Source organism: Ciconia boyciana, chromosome 2 (assembly GCF_034638445.1).
Source record: "Ciconia boyciana chromosome 2, ASM3463844v1, whole genome shotgun sequence".
In the NCBI taxonomy this organism is placed as follows: domain Eukaryota; kingdom Metazoa; phylum Chordata; class Aves; order Ciconiiformes; family Ciconiidae; genus Ciconia; species Ciconia boyciana.
In genome coordinates, this window is record NC_132935.1 from 141,784,562 (window position 1) to 141,801,943 (window position 17,382).

Consider the following 17,382-nt stretch of genomic DNA (forward strand, 5'->3'; position numbering starts at 1 on the left):
TGGTGTCCAGACCTCAGAAACACTTCAGGAAATGGCTTTTGGGTAGAATGATGACCAAAAGGCATTTGCTACAGTGAGCAGAAAAAAAGACTCTACTTTATCAGTTCCTCCTGTACACAAGGAAGAGAGATTTGGTATGTATCTATAGATGACAAAGATCAATCAGTGAAATCGGACTCTGTCATAAATCAGTTCTTCCTAAATTGAGATAAGCTGTAAAACCAGTCAAAATGAGTAGTTGATATTTTACAAAATACATGTTTTAAAAAAAATTTTAAAAGCTGTTTCAAAGTGGAAAGATTAAGATATTCCATTCTGGAATGGCAAAACCCAGAACATTTCAAGAGTATTTTTTCTTTTTTCAACAATAAATTAATTTTGTCAAAACTGACATGTTTCAAAATATAATTATATTTTCCATTTTTAAGTGCTTTGTTAAATTTCCCACCCAGTCTTAATTTTTTTTCATGAATATTTTAGAGCTCTCAGGCTGGGTTAATCAGCTTTTATGACCTCCTCACATACAAAGTGAAGAATTGTCTTTGATTCTCTATCCAGAAGAGATGAGAGGGGTTCCTCCCCCTGGAAATTAGCAAGTAAAATCAAAACACCTTAGTTAGACTTTTCATTTCTTCCTGTGCAATTTCCGGAGCCACAGTCTATTTTTGTATGAAGTCCCTGTGGGTATCTATGAGCTAAGCAAATACACATTCAGAGCTTGCTTATTGTCAGTAATGAAGTAAAGGTCAATCTTTATATGAAGCCAGTGCTTGTGACTGTCAGAAAGAAAAAAGGCTTATAACACTTAGCATGAAAAGTAAGGGATGGCAAATAACCAGGTATGCTAGGAACAAACACACTTTCTTTCACTTGAATTAAAAATGCAGAACTTGCGAGAGCCAAATCAGACTCTCTGTTTTGTCTCTGTGATATCTAGTTCTGGTAAAGCACTCCAACCAAGACTCTGGTACCTTCTGGCCAGTTCCACTCACAAAAAGAAAATGCAGCTGGTGAACTGGAGGAAGTAGCTGTCAGCATTTCTCAAGGAATTAAGGCTGACAGCATAGCAGAAAAATCAAGACTGGTAAAAAAAGAGCTCCTCTAGACCACCTTGTGATACAGAAACCTATAGTGACCCAGCACATTTACTGTTTTCATTAATGACCCTGGCCCCATTAGAAATTAGGGAATAAAATTGGCTGATGACACAAGGTGGAAGATACTAGGAATACAGATGAATGTCAGAGTATCCTGCTGCAAGAACTAGATGACCCAGAGAGCAAAAATAATAGAAATTAAATGAAATGTAACAATGCTACATGCAATGTCATGAATTTAAGAATAAACTTTTTTGCTGTAAGTGGGAGAAGCTCGTTAGTTGGAAACAGCAAACAGAAAAGATGAAGATACTTGAGTTTATCACAAGATAATTAACAGTCATAAATGTGATGTGGTATGAAAAAAGCAAACACGGTATTAGGATGTATCAAGAGAGGGCTTTCTAGTAGAGCCAGAGAAGTGATGGCACATACAATTTCAAAAGCAGAAGGCTGGATGGGAAAAAAGTCAGAGAAAATGTGAATATTGAAAATTATGAGCTCACAATAAAGAAATCAGGTCTGCAAGGAATATAGAGTCAAAACCCACTGATGTAGATGGGACTCATTCTATTGAACTCAAGTGGAGGATGCATGGATCTCCAGATTCATGGATGTGGCCTGGAAAGAAAAAAACTCCATCTCATGTGTTTTAACCAAAACCACCTCTTTGTGTTATTTTAATCCAAAGGCCACTTAAGTCATGGCATTCCAATAGGACATATAGGCTGTTTGCTTAGTCTTTCTATTAATCTGACTCAAAAAGTTTATGCAAATGATGTCCTGGAATGCACCGTAATATTTATAATGGCTCCTGTTCTTTGTTTTAGCAGCTCTAATTCGTCAAGCAATAGAAAAGGGTAGAAGAAAAGATCACGGGTACTTCCCCAGCATATTGACTGACCTTTATGCCTACTTTTGCTATTTATATTGGCAGTGAAGTATGCAGAGCAAAAGTAGGCAGGAACATCTGTGATTTTTAGGAAAACCCTTTTAAAAATTGTGATTCTGTTGAAGTCACTTCTTACCTTAGCTCTTCAACTTAAAATTTACCTGGCAATTTTCCATTTGAAAATGTAGAAGTTGTTTGTTTGTTGTGTGGGTTTTATTTTGCTACATATTGCTGTATTGGCCAGGTAAAGAGTTGCTAGGATGAAATAGAAAATCATTGGCAGTTTTACTTTCCTGGGCCAGAACAGAGCACAGTACATTATTTTCAAGGAAAGAGTAATAGGGTAATCTACGAAAGTGTAAAGAAATTCACAATCATTAGTCCATATTGCTATGCTCTACTTGCCCTCCACAAAGATATAGAGCAGAAAGTAAAAAATCAGAAAAATCAGGAAGTCAGAAAGTTCATTATTCCACTCATGCTAATTAATAGTTACTAGTACCACTAAAACTTTAAATTAATTTCTAGGTGACTAAGGCCATCATGACTTTTATCTAAATAACTTGTGTTTCAGTGTAAATTTCAGCCAGTGATGCTAAGTAGCAACCATGGCCTCATTGAAGAGAAATATCAGGTGAACATCACCATAAGGTTCATTTCCCCTTTTTCCTATTTTAATATGCATCTCACCATTTTTAAGCTGTTGGTATTTGCTTTTGAAAAATGAGTTAGGTGGTACGTATCTTTTCTTATTTCCAACTTCTTCCACAGCAGATCAGGCTCTTCATTGCAGTGAGCAATCTGAGCACTGCAGTTGTGAAACTGAGCCCTCTGAACTGCTTCTGCACTTTATGACTTTGGCTATATAGATAGTAAGGGAAAAGAGGTGCCTCCAGAGTCTGAAGACTGCAATTAAAAGGTGAGTGTCAAAGGCAGAGAGGAAAGCAGGTAAGCAGGGCGAAGGCTGACTGAAAAGCAGGGCAAAGGCTGACTGAATTACTTTGAGGAACATCTAGGGCAATAGGGAGTAATCTGATAGGCTATAAGGTTGGATGAAGAGGAGAGGAAGAACAAAAGGAAATTATATCTCTTTATATCCAGCTTTAAGAAATGTCTTAGTCCTCTCTTGAACTTATCTAGCCTTATGTAGAACTACTGTAGATTTAACAGGGGTGGATAAAGAAAAGGCCCCTACCTAGTCACGTGGGAGAGGATGTTATACGCAGAACAGTCAGCTTTAGGTTGTAGCCTATGTGATGTACAAACTGAGAAACTCTGAAGTAAAACTTGTTGCACTCTCAGGACCCCAGCCTGTTCTTATTCCTACAGGGTGTTAACATTTAGCCTTGAAATGTGTCTGAGTGGCTCATAGTTTAATTGCTCTAATTTGCACATTTAATTCTGAAAGAATTATTCATTGCAAATCTCTCTCTAGGGCTGTCAGTCCTGTCCTTCCATTTAATGAATATACAGTATTAATATGGCTGCAACTTCCTCTGCTCTCACAAGATTTCAATAGATTATGTAAGTATTTTCATGTGAATTTCCTTTTAAAAGCAGTTCTAAACCACTGTTTAGATCTGGGTGAATAATATACAATGAGTCATTTATTGTAGAATTTAATCTCCTTCTATACAAATGGGTAGTAGGCTGCAATTTTCTCAAGCATTCACTTTCAAAAATAGTCATGCAGTAGTTGATATGAATGTATATATTCTGGGCCTCTATCAAATAGCCACAATGCTGGTTTGTGTCTAAGCTACAAGCCATTCAAGCTTCTACTTTGTTCTGGATGTATGTCAAGTTTCCGGTATGAATGTTTATAGGTTTGAAGCTCATTTTCCTTGTATGTGCTCCAGCCAGACCTTGTCAGTTGAATCCCTAAGTAATATTGCAGCCAGGAGGTTATATTGGTAAGCATGTTCAGAGACAGTGCATAAAAGTAGTCAGAGCACAACAGAAAGCGCAGTCACTAACCCACCCACCGGCACTCTCGCAGCTCCTCCTTTTACCTCTGTTGCTTTGATCAATGGCCAAACCATACACTGTGCAAAAGTTTGGAGGCTTAAGGCTTTCATTTTTTTTCTTTCCTGAATTCTTCTCTAATTTACAGCACTGGAAGCCCAAAAGAATTTCAAAAGTTTCAGCACAGTTTTTTCATACCCACATCTGTATAACACATAAAAGCCAGAGATTCTTGCCTCTATGTGATAAAAGTTATGAGCTTGCATATAATGAAGGGAACCCCAAAAGCTATTGTAACCATTAACAAGTATGACCTTGCTTAAAAATAACTTATTCTTCAAGATGTCAAGGCACATTGTCACTAAAGCTGAATATTTAGAAAGGATTTTTTTAAAAAACAGCATTCACTTCATAATGAATATATTATTCAAGTTTTTTCTACACATTGATTTGTCTGCCCTAATAAGACATTTTTATTAGGATTGGTGTGCTAAGACCACCATCTCTTAGAAATTTACAGTATACTGATTTTGTATGAGACAGCCTATGAAGGACCTGAAGAGCCTCATTCAGATGCTGAATATCTGATTCCAGGACTGGATCCTGCCTGTGTTTCAGCAGTCTTTTAAACATTCTTTGTCACTTTGAAACAGGCTCTTTCCATCTTGTATCTATAGTTCTAGGCAGCTGGTGAAAAACTCAATGTGTATGAAAAAGAAGCACTTAGAATAAGCCAGATTTAAAACTATACACATTGTATTGTTGTGATGTTCAGTGTCTCCCCAGCTCCTGTGTTAATAGAAATATTTTTTTAATAACTAGATGAATATGTACAATCTGGCAATTTTGTTACCTAAATGAAAAAACAGAGCTGAAGTCTCTTTTCAGTTCAGTTCAGTTCTTGAGATTAAACACTTAAAATTTAACCAGCTTTTTTGCCATTCTGCGGAAGGTTTACATTCTTGCTCCAAGATCCCAGGAGGAAATGTAGAAAACCCAGCCCTGCTGCCTTGTATCTGTCTAATTCCCTGTATGTTGTCATGTCATTGTTTAAGGGCCTGGACATTTCCTGGCTGACTTAGCGTGGTGTTTACAAGGCAGCTGCATATTACAACAGCCCTCTCTTGGGGCTATATCTAAGCTGCTGCAGAGATCCCTTTTCATTATACTATTAAAATAGTGCTTTGCCTACTTTGATGGCAAGAAATTTTGCAAGCTATCTCCTTTGCAATGTACTTGTTCAAATTTTTGTGCTGCTGTTCTGAAACTTAATGTCATTCATATTAGGCATCTTAGAGAATTTATTTTATTCTTTTTCTTTGTTTAAAATGATCTTTTTCTGAGACTCTGATGTCAAAATATATCAGTATAGCTAAAAATCAGTACTTTAAATGTAGAGGGAAGGCAGAGGTGTTTTCAGGTTAAGTGACTGCTGCAATTTCTTACACTGAGTCCTCAGTCATCTTGTATCAACAGAGATATACCACAGAAATGCTTTATAAATTGAGTCTTCTGTATTCGTCCAAAAACATTATTTTGCTACAGCAGACCCAATAATATCTGCCAGAGGATATGGTGTGATTCATGTTGGCTGAACCGAATACTGAGGAGGTGGCTTTTTAGTGATGAGAATGAAATAGAGGCAGCATATAAACACATTCACAGGTGATATTGTAAGGACCGAATGAGATAGATTGGATCAGCAGAGATAGTAAAGGACAACAAACTTCTCAAAATGTGAAAGGAGGCATAAATTATCATTCTCTAACAAATCGGTTCTACAGCATCCAACTACAGTACCAGGGAAATGCTTCAGCAGTAGGCTGGGCTGGCTCTCTGGGTTTGGCCCCAGCTCCCATGCTCCCTTCCAGCTCACCTTGTGGGGTCCCTGGGCTTCGGGACTCTGACAAGGGCACTTCTCACCTCTTTAGCCTCCTCTGTGCTGCGACCTAAAGACTGGCACATGGCCTTGCTCAGGGGATACCTTGGCTCATGTTTGGTCTCCTTTCTACCTCCTCCTGTTCACTCCTAATATCTAGAAGCTACCTGTGAGACTGTAAGTGTTTAGCCAGCACCCAGATTATTTCAGCCCACTCCATTTTCTGCCCAGCTAAACACTCCGGAGCTAGCGGTGGTTATCTCAGTGTGTCAGGGCATGGCTGGGCAGTGCCCAGGGAGGTGTATGCAAAGCCACGGTCTGAACTGAAGCCAATTAAGGAAGGTGATGGAAGTAGGGATAAAGCTAGGGGAGCACATGGAATATCTTGGGACAAAAGTATCTCCAGTAAGGCAAAACTACACAGCAAAGCTGAAGAATGTGACTTCTACCATTGCTGTAGTGTGGCAGGGGGTGAGGATGGGGCAGATGAGCATAAGAAGGAGGATTTCTGGTTCAGATTATTCCGCTGCAGGCAGACAGCTAATGCCACTTTGTGTCCTCATCTCCTCACAAGTGCCATCCAAAGTCTGGAACGTGAGTGGAGGAAGACTAACATGAACGAGGATGAGTTGCATTTTTAAACTTGAACTGATGACTGAGGAAAAGCAGAAAGAGTCAGTCACAATTATAGCTTAGCAAACAGGCATGCACGTCTTGGAAAATGCTGTGCTTTGCAGCTGTTGCACTGAAGGGCCATGAGGAAGGGTACAAATATTTGCATTTTGGCATTTTCCCCAGAATCTTCTCCAAAAAATCCTGTAGCTGAATGAAAGGAAAGACTTCCAGGAGGATGGCGATATTCAGCATCTTGACAGCACATTCTTGGCACTAAGGTGCAGGTGGGACTCTTTGCTGTGGGAAAGCTCGGTTTCCCTGAAGTTTCATTTGCTGAGGATCGTTTAACTGTTCCCCTGTTCCTGGCTGCTGGGGCTTCAACAACTAACATGCTGGTGAGGTTCCTGGGAAGAGCTACCTCCCCCGCAGCTCACAGCCAGGCATTACAGCCAAGCTGCTCCCTGCAGGTCTATGTTTTGATTGTTTTAAGGTGTACTGAACCCCAAAGCCTTTATTTATTTATTTATTTTAAACAAGCTAAATAAGAGATCCCTCCTGTGCTGGATGGCTGTGACAAGTGGGCTAATACAAGCATCTTCTCCCCAGGCCACTGGTCAGAAATGAGACTGAACTACATCAAGTGTCACTTGGTGACCTGGTTATGACAGGAAGATGTGGAATGGAAAGTTGTTTTTTTCTTCACACAAACTATAATATGCTTTTTCTTTCTCTGAGCAGTTCTTTTGCTGGATTTAGATCTTAAAGGGCTGTGACCCAGCAAGGGGGCTGTGAGAAAAGGAAAAATTCGAGAAGAAACTAATGTTTGAAATTCACTCGCTTTAGCTTTAGCTTTAGATTTATATTTAGAAGCTAAGGGTACTAGAAAAAATAGGAGAAACATAATAGGGAGAAAGCTATGGAATTCAAAGGAATTGTAATTCCACAAATGAAGAACTAAATTAAAAGTTTCCATTTCTACTCCAAATTGAATTCATATGGTGACATTTAATAGTCTTTTAATTAATAGTAAATAATAGTAAATTTTTCTTAGCTTTTTCTTAATAGTAAATAATAGTAAATAATCTGATAGTAATAGTATCAGATTATATATGTACAGATACATATACACAAAAATACCAAACAGTAAATAATCTGATATGACAAGAAGAGAAATTCTCCACTGCTGAATAAAGCATCCTGTTTTATGAGTTGTCATCACAGGCTCCTGAACAAAACACTAAGAAAACATTTGTATTTGAGACCTAATGTTTAAAAGCTACATCAGTGTGCTATTGGTATCAATGAAGAAAAAGAAATGTATATTTATTATTTTTGCTGCTTTCTCCTCCCCAGTCACCCTGTCCACACTTGCAATGCACCCCTCCAAAATTCAGGTCCCTCTGAAGCAACCGGGGTTGTCTGACCCCGTTCTTGTTCAGCTGCTGTTGACGGATATGAGCGCCATTCATAAACTGCTGGCAAAGTGTATACGAATGAAGACTATGAAACTTTTGTCAGACGCTGCATTTCCAGATCAGCTGAGTATTCCAGTATTTCACTAAGACCAACTTGCCTGCATAGCATCATCCATAGAAAAGGAAGTCTGAGCACTTTCGAGACTCAGCTCTTCAATGTGTTGGGGCTTGAAAAGTTAAGTTCTAAAAGGCAAAACAAGTAAGTGCCGTGGTGCAGAGTCTGGACAGAAGAGGCAAGGTCATGCTGTAGGCACAGCAGTGCACCAAGAGGCTGCCTGTGCCTGTGCTGCAAGGAGCCAGCTGAGCGGTGACAGAGTCAGCAGCAGCTTTGCCATCTCTTGGGTTTGCTCCTATGCCAGGGGTGACAGGAACCATGTGGGGAAGGAGCTGGGTACCCTGAGACAGTAATTCCCTGTGGGTTCAAGACGGCATATTGCATGCATCATGTGCCCCACGCCTGCATTTGGCAAAGTCTGTAGCAGGCAGAGCTGCAACCACCACTCATTCATTCACCAGATTTATACTACAGACATGACATCTGCCATCCTGGGCACCTTTTAACTGTTGGCGATCATATCAGAGTTTTTAAAACGGTTTCCCTAAAGAGTTTTCCAGCTGTTTATACAGTGCCTGCTAAAAAGAACTGTGGGTACATCTTTCATACGTTGCTGATTTTTGTTGAATGTTCATTTTCTGTTTTCAGTAAAGGTATGCCTACCTGTTGTGCTGAACTGCATGGCATCCCCTAAATGAGCTGTCAGCTTGAGTACTACAAGCTTTGAAGTCAACTTAGCTATGTATGTTATCCAGATATTGAGCGCAGCGCCATACTCCTTGTAATACTTAAGGTGTCTCACTAAAAAGCAGATTAGGCACCTCTACGCTGTTATGCCACATAGACAATATGTCACTGCTAATGAAGCTTTGGAAAGTCTCAAATAATTTTATCTATGAAATACAGGCACTTCTTACATTTGCCTCTCTTTAGGGGTGACAAGGGCCCACAGCTAAAGCTGTGTCATTAAATATAGAGATAGAAAGGTAGTTATTTTGTAATTCAGAATAAGAATTGTGTTACTGCTGCTCTGTAGCAGCCAGGCTGGCTGCGCACTCACTGCGCTGTGGTGATAGCTGGTTGCATGTGGCAGGCCAGAACAATGAAAGCTGTAAGGCAGAAATGCTAATTGATAATGTAAATGGGAACTGCACTCAGCTCTTCTGAAAGTGAAATTAATTAGAGCTGTGAGAATTTTGGCAGAAGATGACAATTCTTTGTAACCAAATTTTTTGTTATAAAAATAGATTTAGTTCACTGGCATTTACCTTACAAAGGTTTCTCAGTTCTAGGATAAGGTTTGTGGCATAAGCCAGATACATACCCCTCAAAATAGGCAGGATGTTGAGGCTCCTCTGCCCATGACACACACTCTGGTCCAAAGGAGCCATTTGAAATAGGGCCTCTTCCAACCAAGCACATGGACCACTGCTGACTTGGATAGGCTTGCTCCAATTCTTGCAATTTCTGAAGGATCTGACTTGAAATCTAATATGAAGAGTGTTTGGGTTTGTGTGTTTTAAATCTTGACTTTTTTCATTAAAAGGAATTTCTTACCCAGACAATGTATATGAAACTTGACATTAAATATTTTTAAAGATTCTCTGAGGTTTTCCTGCCATCAAAGGTTCAGAAGTGTGCATGATTGTGTAATATCATCAGAAAGTCTTTTCAGGATCTCAGGTTCATTTCAGGAGATTAGATCAGGTCCCTAGGTCTTAACTTTTGTATGAGACTATATTTATTTTCAACAAAAGCATTCCCAGGAACTGTTTTTTCACAACAGCTTTTTTTTCCTGCACTTTCATTCCTTCTGGTATCTGACCTTGTGCAGCCTATCTCAGAAACAAAACTAAACCCCTCAGATTGATTGTTAAGCTCTGGTAATCAGAGATGGCAGATGACAAATTTAATTGTGTTGCAGTATTACTAGCATGGTTTTCTGTGTGAGAGATCATACATAGTGAAGCACACAAAGGAACAAGGACGCTAAGCAAAATGAGATGAAGTATTTTATTGTTCAGCACAGCTAAGAGCTAATCTTGCCCCATTGAAATTAACAGAGTTGTTGTTATAGACTAACAGACGTGAAGAGTCTGTCCTGATCTAAATAAAAGGAAGTAAAATCATCTTTCCTAAGAGCGCTTGAGACTCTCACAGAACTTTTTCCATCCATGCTGGTGATCATACGGACCTTCTCATAATACACTGATATGCTGTGATTTTTTCTTTTTAGTCTAAAAGAGATTAAGAGATGCAAAAATGTTTGCATTAAGGGAAAAAAGGCAAAACCAGGTGGTAGCAGAATAATAGGAGTCAGAAGACAGCTAGCTTTACAGGCATACCAGTGTGTTGAAAGAGCCTGGTCATTATGGTGACCATGACTTCTCTTGGCAAAAGCTTTACTTCACTTTCTGCTGCATCTTGTCTCTTGTCCTTTTCATGCAATTATGAGCCAAAGAAAAGCCAGCATTTTTAATACTGTTTATTGATGTTATTTATACCTGAAGTCTTTGCCGTTCCCAGTCCTTGTACAGAAGGATGGGTATTCCCTTTCTGCCCTTGCAGTACAGCCACAGGCTTAATCAGCAGCAGAGCTCCCAATCCAAACATGTCTCTCACTGCTGGAGAGCCAGCCAGTCCCACTGATGTCTGCCAGACTGTCCACTTTGCTGTGCTGACAACAGGCCTACAACCACATAGTCCACTGTCCCCAGCGGACAGGGCAAGGCATATGTGCAAATGGTATTTATTTTCACCTCAGATCTGAACGCACGTCATGTCCAAGAGCAACCTGTGATGCAGAAAGAAAAAGAAGTGAGGTTTTTTTCATTCAAGGTGTTGTGCAAAATGCATTTTAAGGGAGCATTAAATCCTAGCTCCTGAAGAGATACATGCCTATATTGATTAATGTATAGCTACCTATCTGCCCAAAACCCAGGATTTATCTAGTCATTCAGCAAAGAACTCCTCCTATCACAGGAGGCTATTACTCTTGGTAGCTCTCGGGACTGTATCAGCAATTCTATAATCACATTTGCACTCATTGTCATGGAAGAAATGAACTATTTATTCTCGAAAAGGAGAAATATGTTTGGGCATGTCCAGTGAAAATTGAAGTTACATAATCTGTTACAATGCAGAAATGAGACTGCCTTCAGGCACCAGTGAAACATGACCAGTAACGATGCAGCAAACATGCTGATAAGACTATCTGTCATGGTCAGGTGTGAAGAAGCTGAAGAGAGAGTACAGACCATATTTACTTCTGTTTTATTTTACTGTAGCCAGGTAAAAGCCAGAATCTTAATATTCTGTAGCATCTTTTGAAAAAACAGATAAGTATTTCATTGAGCTTGTTGGCCAGTTTTAATTAGAAGGGTAGAGGTCTCAATCATAATTAAGTGCCTACAAAGATTATAAAGGGAGCAGAGGAAAGATCATCGTGTGAACATTTGCAAATTCACTCCACCACCTCTTAGGTATTAACGCCGTTATTCTGCTGGGCAGCCTCTAGTGACTGCAGCCTGTGCTCTAGGGGAAGACGCCACAGGAACACAGGGCTCAACAGAGAGCCTCTGACCAATGTTCCCACCGGATTTTACATCAAGGGACAAGCCATAGCCAGGCTTCACCAGTCTTCTGGTGCTTGTGGAGCTAGTTGTTTCCAGACACACTTCTTACTTCAGAGCTCTAGGAGCAAGAAAGGGCTGTAAGTGAACTTTGACAAAAAGGTCTAGCTATGGGATAAAGGGTCCCCATAGCTGCTGGCTATCGCCTTGCCCTCACTGTCCCACAGAGATCCTTTGGACTACCTCAAAATGTATTTTATCTGACATGACTATCCTATTTATCCCCAAAGTGCCCTTTCTTAATGACTACTTTCCATGTCCCTGTAGATCATTTCCTACATTGGTGGTATGGTCCTCTTACTAACCAGGTTTTAGTACTTCACATGAACTTGAAACATTTGGTAAACCAGTCTTGCAATAATGGGCCACTGTACAGTTACTAAAGGTCTTCCATGAAAAATATTTAATGAACTAGGAAGAGCGAAAAATATATTTGTAAATGTTTGCCATCTTCAGTTGAAAACAAAATGTATTTATTATTATTGCAACTATGAAAAGACAGCCCTTCCTAGAAGCAGGACAAAATCCTTGACTAGTTTATAGTGAGAGAGCACTGTGTCATTTTTTAACGTAAATACATATTTTGAATTATTATCTTTGCCTATTCTCTTCTCTGGCTTAATTTTCACCCTCCTCCCACCACCCTCATTTTTGTAATTCCTGAATTATTTGTATATTTCTATCATTGAGTGAATAAGGAAGTGCAGCTTGCTAAGAGAAACTGGTACTTGCTTGGAATCATAGATGCAAAATGAATGACATTTTTGCAGTTAATAGAACTTCAATATTTCCAGAACACCTGAGGTTTTAGTGTCCTCCTCAAAGTTTAGTGAATTCATGGAGACAGTTGTGACCTCTTCAGGCAATATCTGCAGCGGATATAAAAGTTTAATGATGTTCATAAAAGTGCATAAAGAACAAGGAAGAAAAATCTGATGACTACACAACAATTCATTTTTTTTGGAAAGGGTTTCAGCTGGTCCTAGAATTACCTTGTCATACTTTTTCCTCTTGTTTTTTTAAAGGAAAAAAAAGTTGATTTATTGAAGAATAAAGTCTTTCCATGGAAAGACAGGTATCAGTTTTGACTATTTAAATACTCAGAATATTCATCTTTGCATAACTGACACAAGAGATTATAAAAGAAACTGAGTGGAGAGAAAACCTACCTCTCACTCACACCCTAGTTTTAGGAGGAAGGAGAAAAGCTTTTCTAGGGACACTGATTTAGCGTAGTGGTACAGTGAAATACTGTTCATTTAAAGGAAAAAATTAAAACAACATCACAGCAGGATCAAGACATTCTATAATGTATGGTTATCAGTTGTGAAGTCTGAGCAAAATAAAACCCAGAGAAAATAAGAGCTTGATGAAACACTTAAAAACTTTGAATATTAACAAATTTGTCATAACTGATGTTGGTTAGAAATCTCTTGTATTTAAGAGTGACCAATGAACCATATTGCCCTTGCACCATGATTAATACTGTTTGGCATTATCTCACCAGCATAAATGACTGATGGGCTGCTTTGATGTCTCTCTATACAGTTACAGCTTAATCGTTCTGTCTCACCTACTGAAACATTTTTTGGGTCTGTTTCCTTCTGCCAGTCTGGGCACCTCAGAGGAAGCTGAGGAGAAATGGATCGCTGAGAAGAGAAGCAGAATTCTTGGTAACAGGAATTCCCTACGGAGAACTTGGGGCAGAGTCTGCAGCCCTGCCGCTTGCCTCACAGACAGCTTGACAGACATAAAAATGATAAAACTCATTTGAAGGATGGCTGTAATCAGCCACCCACAGATAAAACCAGGCAAAAACAACAAGCCCAAAACTGTGTATGTAGGTAGGTCCTTGACATGGCATCTTAATACATTATGTGTCTTTGTATGAAAAATAGACTTGCTTCTTGCATTTTAACTAGGAATCAAGGAAAGTATCATTTTTTCTCAAGGTATTAAGAGTAAGGTCTAATTAATTATTAGCTAAGGATATTTTATACACTCATTTTTGGTCCTTTTCCGTTTGATGGATAGATCCAGATTTTTCCCAACCTGTAACAGGTCTCTGAATGGTGTCTCTCTATGCAGGCGCTTTAAACCACTAGGTGGCTCTTGAACCTCACCCACCTATTATTTCTATGAGCATGGCATAGTTTTTCCTCTGACAGAACTATAAACTTTAGTAAGCTGGAGGATAGCTATTGCCTAAATGGGAATATAAAGGATTTTCTACAGTCTGTTTATGACTTAGATGAAAATCCAAAGCTCATCAAATTTCTAGAGTAGCTTTTGTTTTGTAAAATCTGAATGTTCAGGCACATTTATGCGTAAATCATTTGTTCTTACAAATACTACAGAAGCAGACTGAGCTTAGGGTGAGACTATAATCAAATTTCTCTCTGTTCTGTCTAATCTGGTCTAGAGAACAATAATAAAAAGTCAGTGGGCTCAAGGAGAGACAGAAAGTAACATTTCTCCATGCTAAGGAACCCAAATGCTCTACATAGGTGATGTACAGGGCTTTCCTAAGGATAAAAGAAGTCTTTACAAGATAATCTGAGAATTCTATAAGGTACTTTATGTATGCTTTTTACCTGCTTTTTGGGAACCATTGTACAATTAACCTTTTTTTTTAATTCATCACTGAATTTTTCACCTATGCCTAAAATTTATTTAGTGACAAAAGACAAAAAAATGCTAGACAATGAATCATCACACAGAGGCAAAGATTAGCGATGACAACCTGTCCAAATAGCACCATGAACCTTCTGTAATGAGAGGCTGCTGAATGATAACATCATAGAAAAAAGGCACTGGTTGATTTATTCCTTACATTAAGGTAACACCTCTGACCTGTAAAATCACGGCCCCACCATGTCCAGCAAGTAGTAAAGACTACCATCTCTGTCCTAGAGTGCTTTGTATTAGTGAAATCTTATAAGGGCTATGATGCTGTCAATAAATCTGGCTTGCGTGACCCCAGGTGTGTTAGGAAAGGACACCTACTACGGAGACCTTTCCTTCCCAGGCTAGTACCATCATGGGCGATACTCTCCCCCCGTCAGAACTGGGCAGCACTGCCTCTGCCCGTGGACTCAGCTGCAGAGCAGGAAGCAGTATACCATGTACACAATGAGCAGCTATCTGCCCTATGTTGTTTACCTTAGGCTGGACAGAGACTTGTCAGATGCAGTGAGAAGAGGATGCCTAGTTGTACCTCGGACTTGACCCAGTGCAGTGATCACATACCATATGGGTGCTCTGTGCCATTGCACCATGGGCCAGGGAAGCTTGTGAGCAGGGAAAGGGAAGGGGTCTAGTCCCACCGCCCATTCCCTTTTTACGGCCCCACAGACTGCCCTGGTCAGAGGCACAGCAGAACTGTCCCCTTTTTTTGTGCCCAGCAGCCAGGGTGCACGGAGAAGCACCTTCCCAAAGGCGCTTCCCTCCCTCATCTGGCCACTACTGTTCTGTCATCCTTTTCTTTAGCAATCATGCTGAAAGGGTTCAGTAATAGGTATCAGGTATCAATAATGCCTTAGGTATTAACTATATTCATATTACCTACAATATATGTAAATTACCTGTAACAGGTATTATAAGTATGAATAACACCCTAAAGAACATGCACGTGACATGCGTCCTCACTCCATCAGTAACTTGCCATTAAAAAGCCAACATAATGGAATGCATAAAATATATGAACATCCTTGTGTATGTAATATCCCTTCTGGATTCTGACACTGCAGGGAACTGTAGAGTTGTGGACTAAGATGAATATTTACAACTGAGCTCTGAAGAGACAGCCAAAGCTCATTAGCTCTGACCCTATGACACTCCACAGGAAAAAAAAAAAAAAAAAGCAGAGCACTGTGTTAATGAAGAACGGCTCTCAAATTAAAAGGTAAGTACTGATTCTCAAAATGTCACCTAAGAGGCTGTTTTAGCTTGCTCTGAACAGAGGCCTCTCAGCCCAAATGGAGGCAAACAGGAAGGGTACTGGGAAATAGAAAATTAACTGGCCTGAAACAGGCACTAGGGACCATCTGCTATTTATTATTTTGAGGAACAATCTGACATTCAGGATTCTTGTAGCAAGAAGTGAAGTTACTGACCTGCAAGACTTAACTACTGTGCCTGAAGCTATCTGTGGAGAAGTGAGGGAATGAGAAGCAGACAGCTAGAGAGCTGCAGTCACAGCCAGAGCACAAAGGGGCATTCAGCTTAAAATCAGATGTCAGAAAAAATAAAGCAAGGAGTACAACTTCAGAATGGAAAGACTTCCTAGAAAAGCCAAAAGGGAAAATCCAGTCTGGCATTAAAAGTCTTACTGCAAAATTGCTAAAGTTGAGCTGTCTGCAAGAGACACTTCACATGTTCAAGTGATGCAGTCAGTGTGAAATGTAATGTGTTATGTCACCATTTCTCACCTCTTGGGCTCCATCGTAAAGCTAGCAGCCTGATGGAGAAATTGCATCATTTTCAACATAAGGTTTAATTATTAAAGAAAGTGAAAGAAATTACCTAGAGGGACACTGATTTTTTTAATTTATTTATTTTTTTCCCATAATAAAAAATGAACAGGTGGAGCAGCAGTCAGGAAAACACAAACCTGCTACAGCTGGGAAAATGCCCATTTAGAGTTCTTATATACTATCAATTCTAGAAGATGAGGCCATTTTCAAGTCACTCAAGACACAAATCCAAATCTCGGGCAATCAAGGCAATACTCGTGATAAGCTATTTAAAAATTCCCAGCAGAAGATGAAAGCGACAAGAAGGAAAATGCAAGAGAAAAGACTACTCAACATTGGCAAGGGGAGAATTGCAAAGACTAGTAATGAATGTGGGTATATTTGAGAAAAGCATACTATGCAAGGTGAAATACATGAGACTTTTTTTTTTCTCTAGAGAAATAGAAGAATAATAAGCAGGAGACCAATGTCAAGGCTAACAGAGATGGAAATAAATGGAAGAGAAAACCATCAGTGCTTCCCAAGGCAACCCCAGTTACCAGAACTGTCCATGAGGGGAAGAATTAGATCTCCAAAACAGAGAATATACTTGTCTTGGACTGCAGTATAATCAGCCCAAGCACTGACAGTGACAAATGTATACAAAAAAATGTGCTATGGGAATTTACAGAGAGAAATCAAACTACATTCAGTTGTGAATGTGACACAATAGGAACGAAAAGGCATTTGTCACTGCAGTCAAACAAACCAGATTCCAGACTGCCAAGGCCCTTCATGACTTCCAACGCTTTGATTAAACTGAAAAGTTATCATCTATGACTTTTGCCTTCAAAGTAGAGTTTACAGAACTAAAGGTGTGGTTCTCTCCAGCAATCAGAGAGTGAATGGTTGGTAATCTGAGGACACATAGCATTTGCTTCCCTATTTACTTTGTCTTTTAATTCAAATCTTTGCAATAAGTCTGCCTACAGTTTTCCTGAACAGAAGTTTTTCTGCCCAGCACGCTCTGACACATACAATAGAAATTCTGAAAATATGTCCTGCTTTTGACCGACGCATAACTCAAACTCACTGTTATCAATAACCCAGAAACTGTACTCTCTAAAGATGAGAAGTGAGTTAGGCTACTAGTCTGATAAAGTATGGCAGGTACTTCTCTTAGCTTATTCCTAAATGGGTGCGTAAAAAGTCTCTTGAAATCATTTTTTAAAGAGCTGTCATCTGCGCATCCTTTAAGTTCTTTGACATAAGGTAACCAGAGTGGCATTGTCTTCCCATCGTTCCTTATCCTTACAGG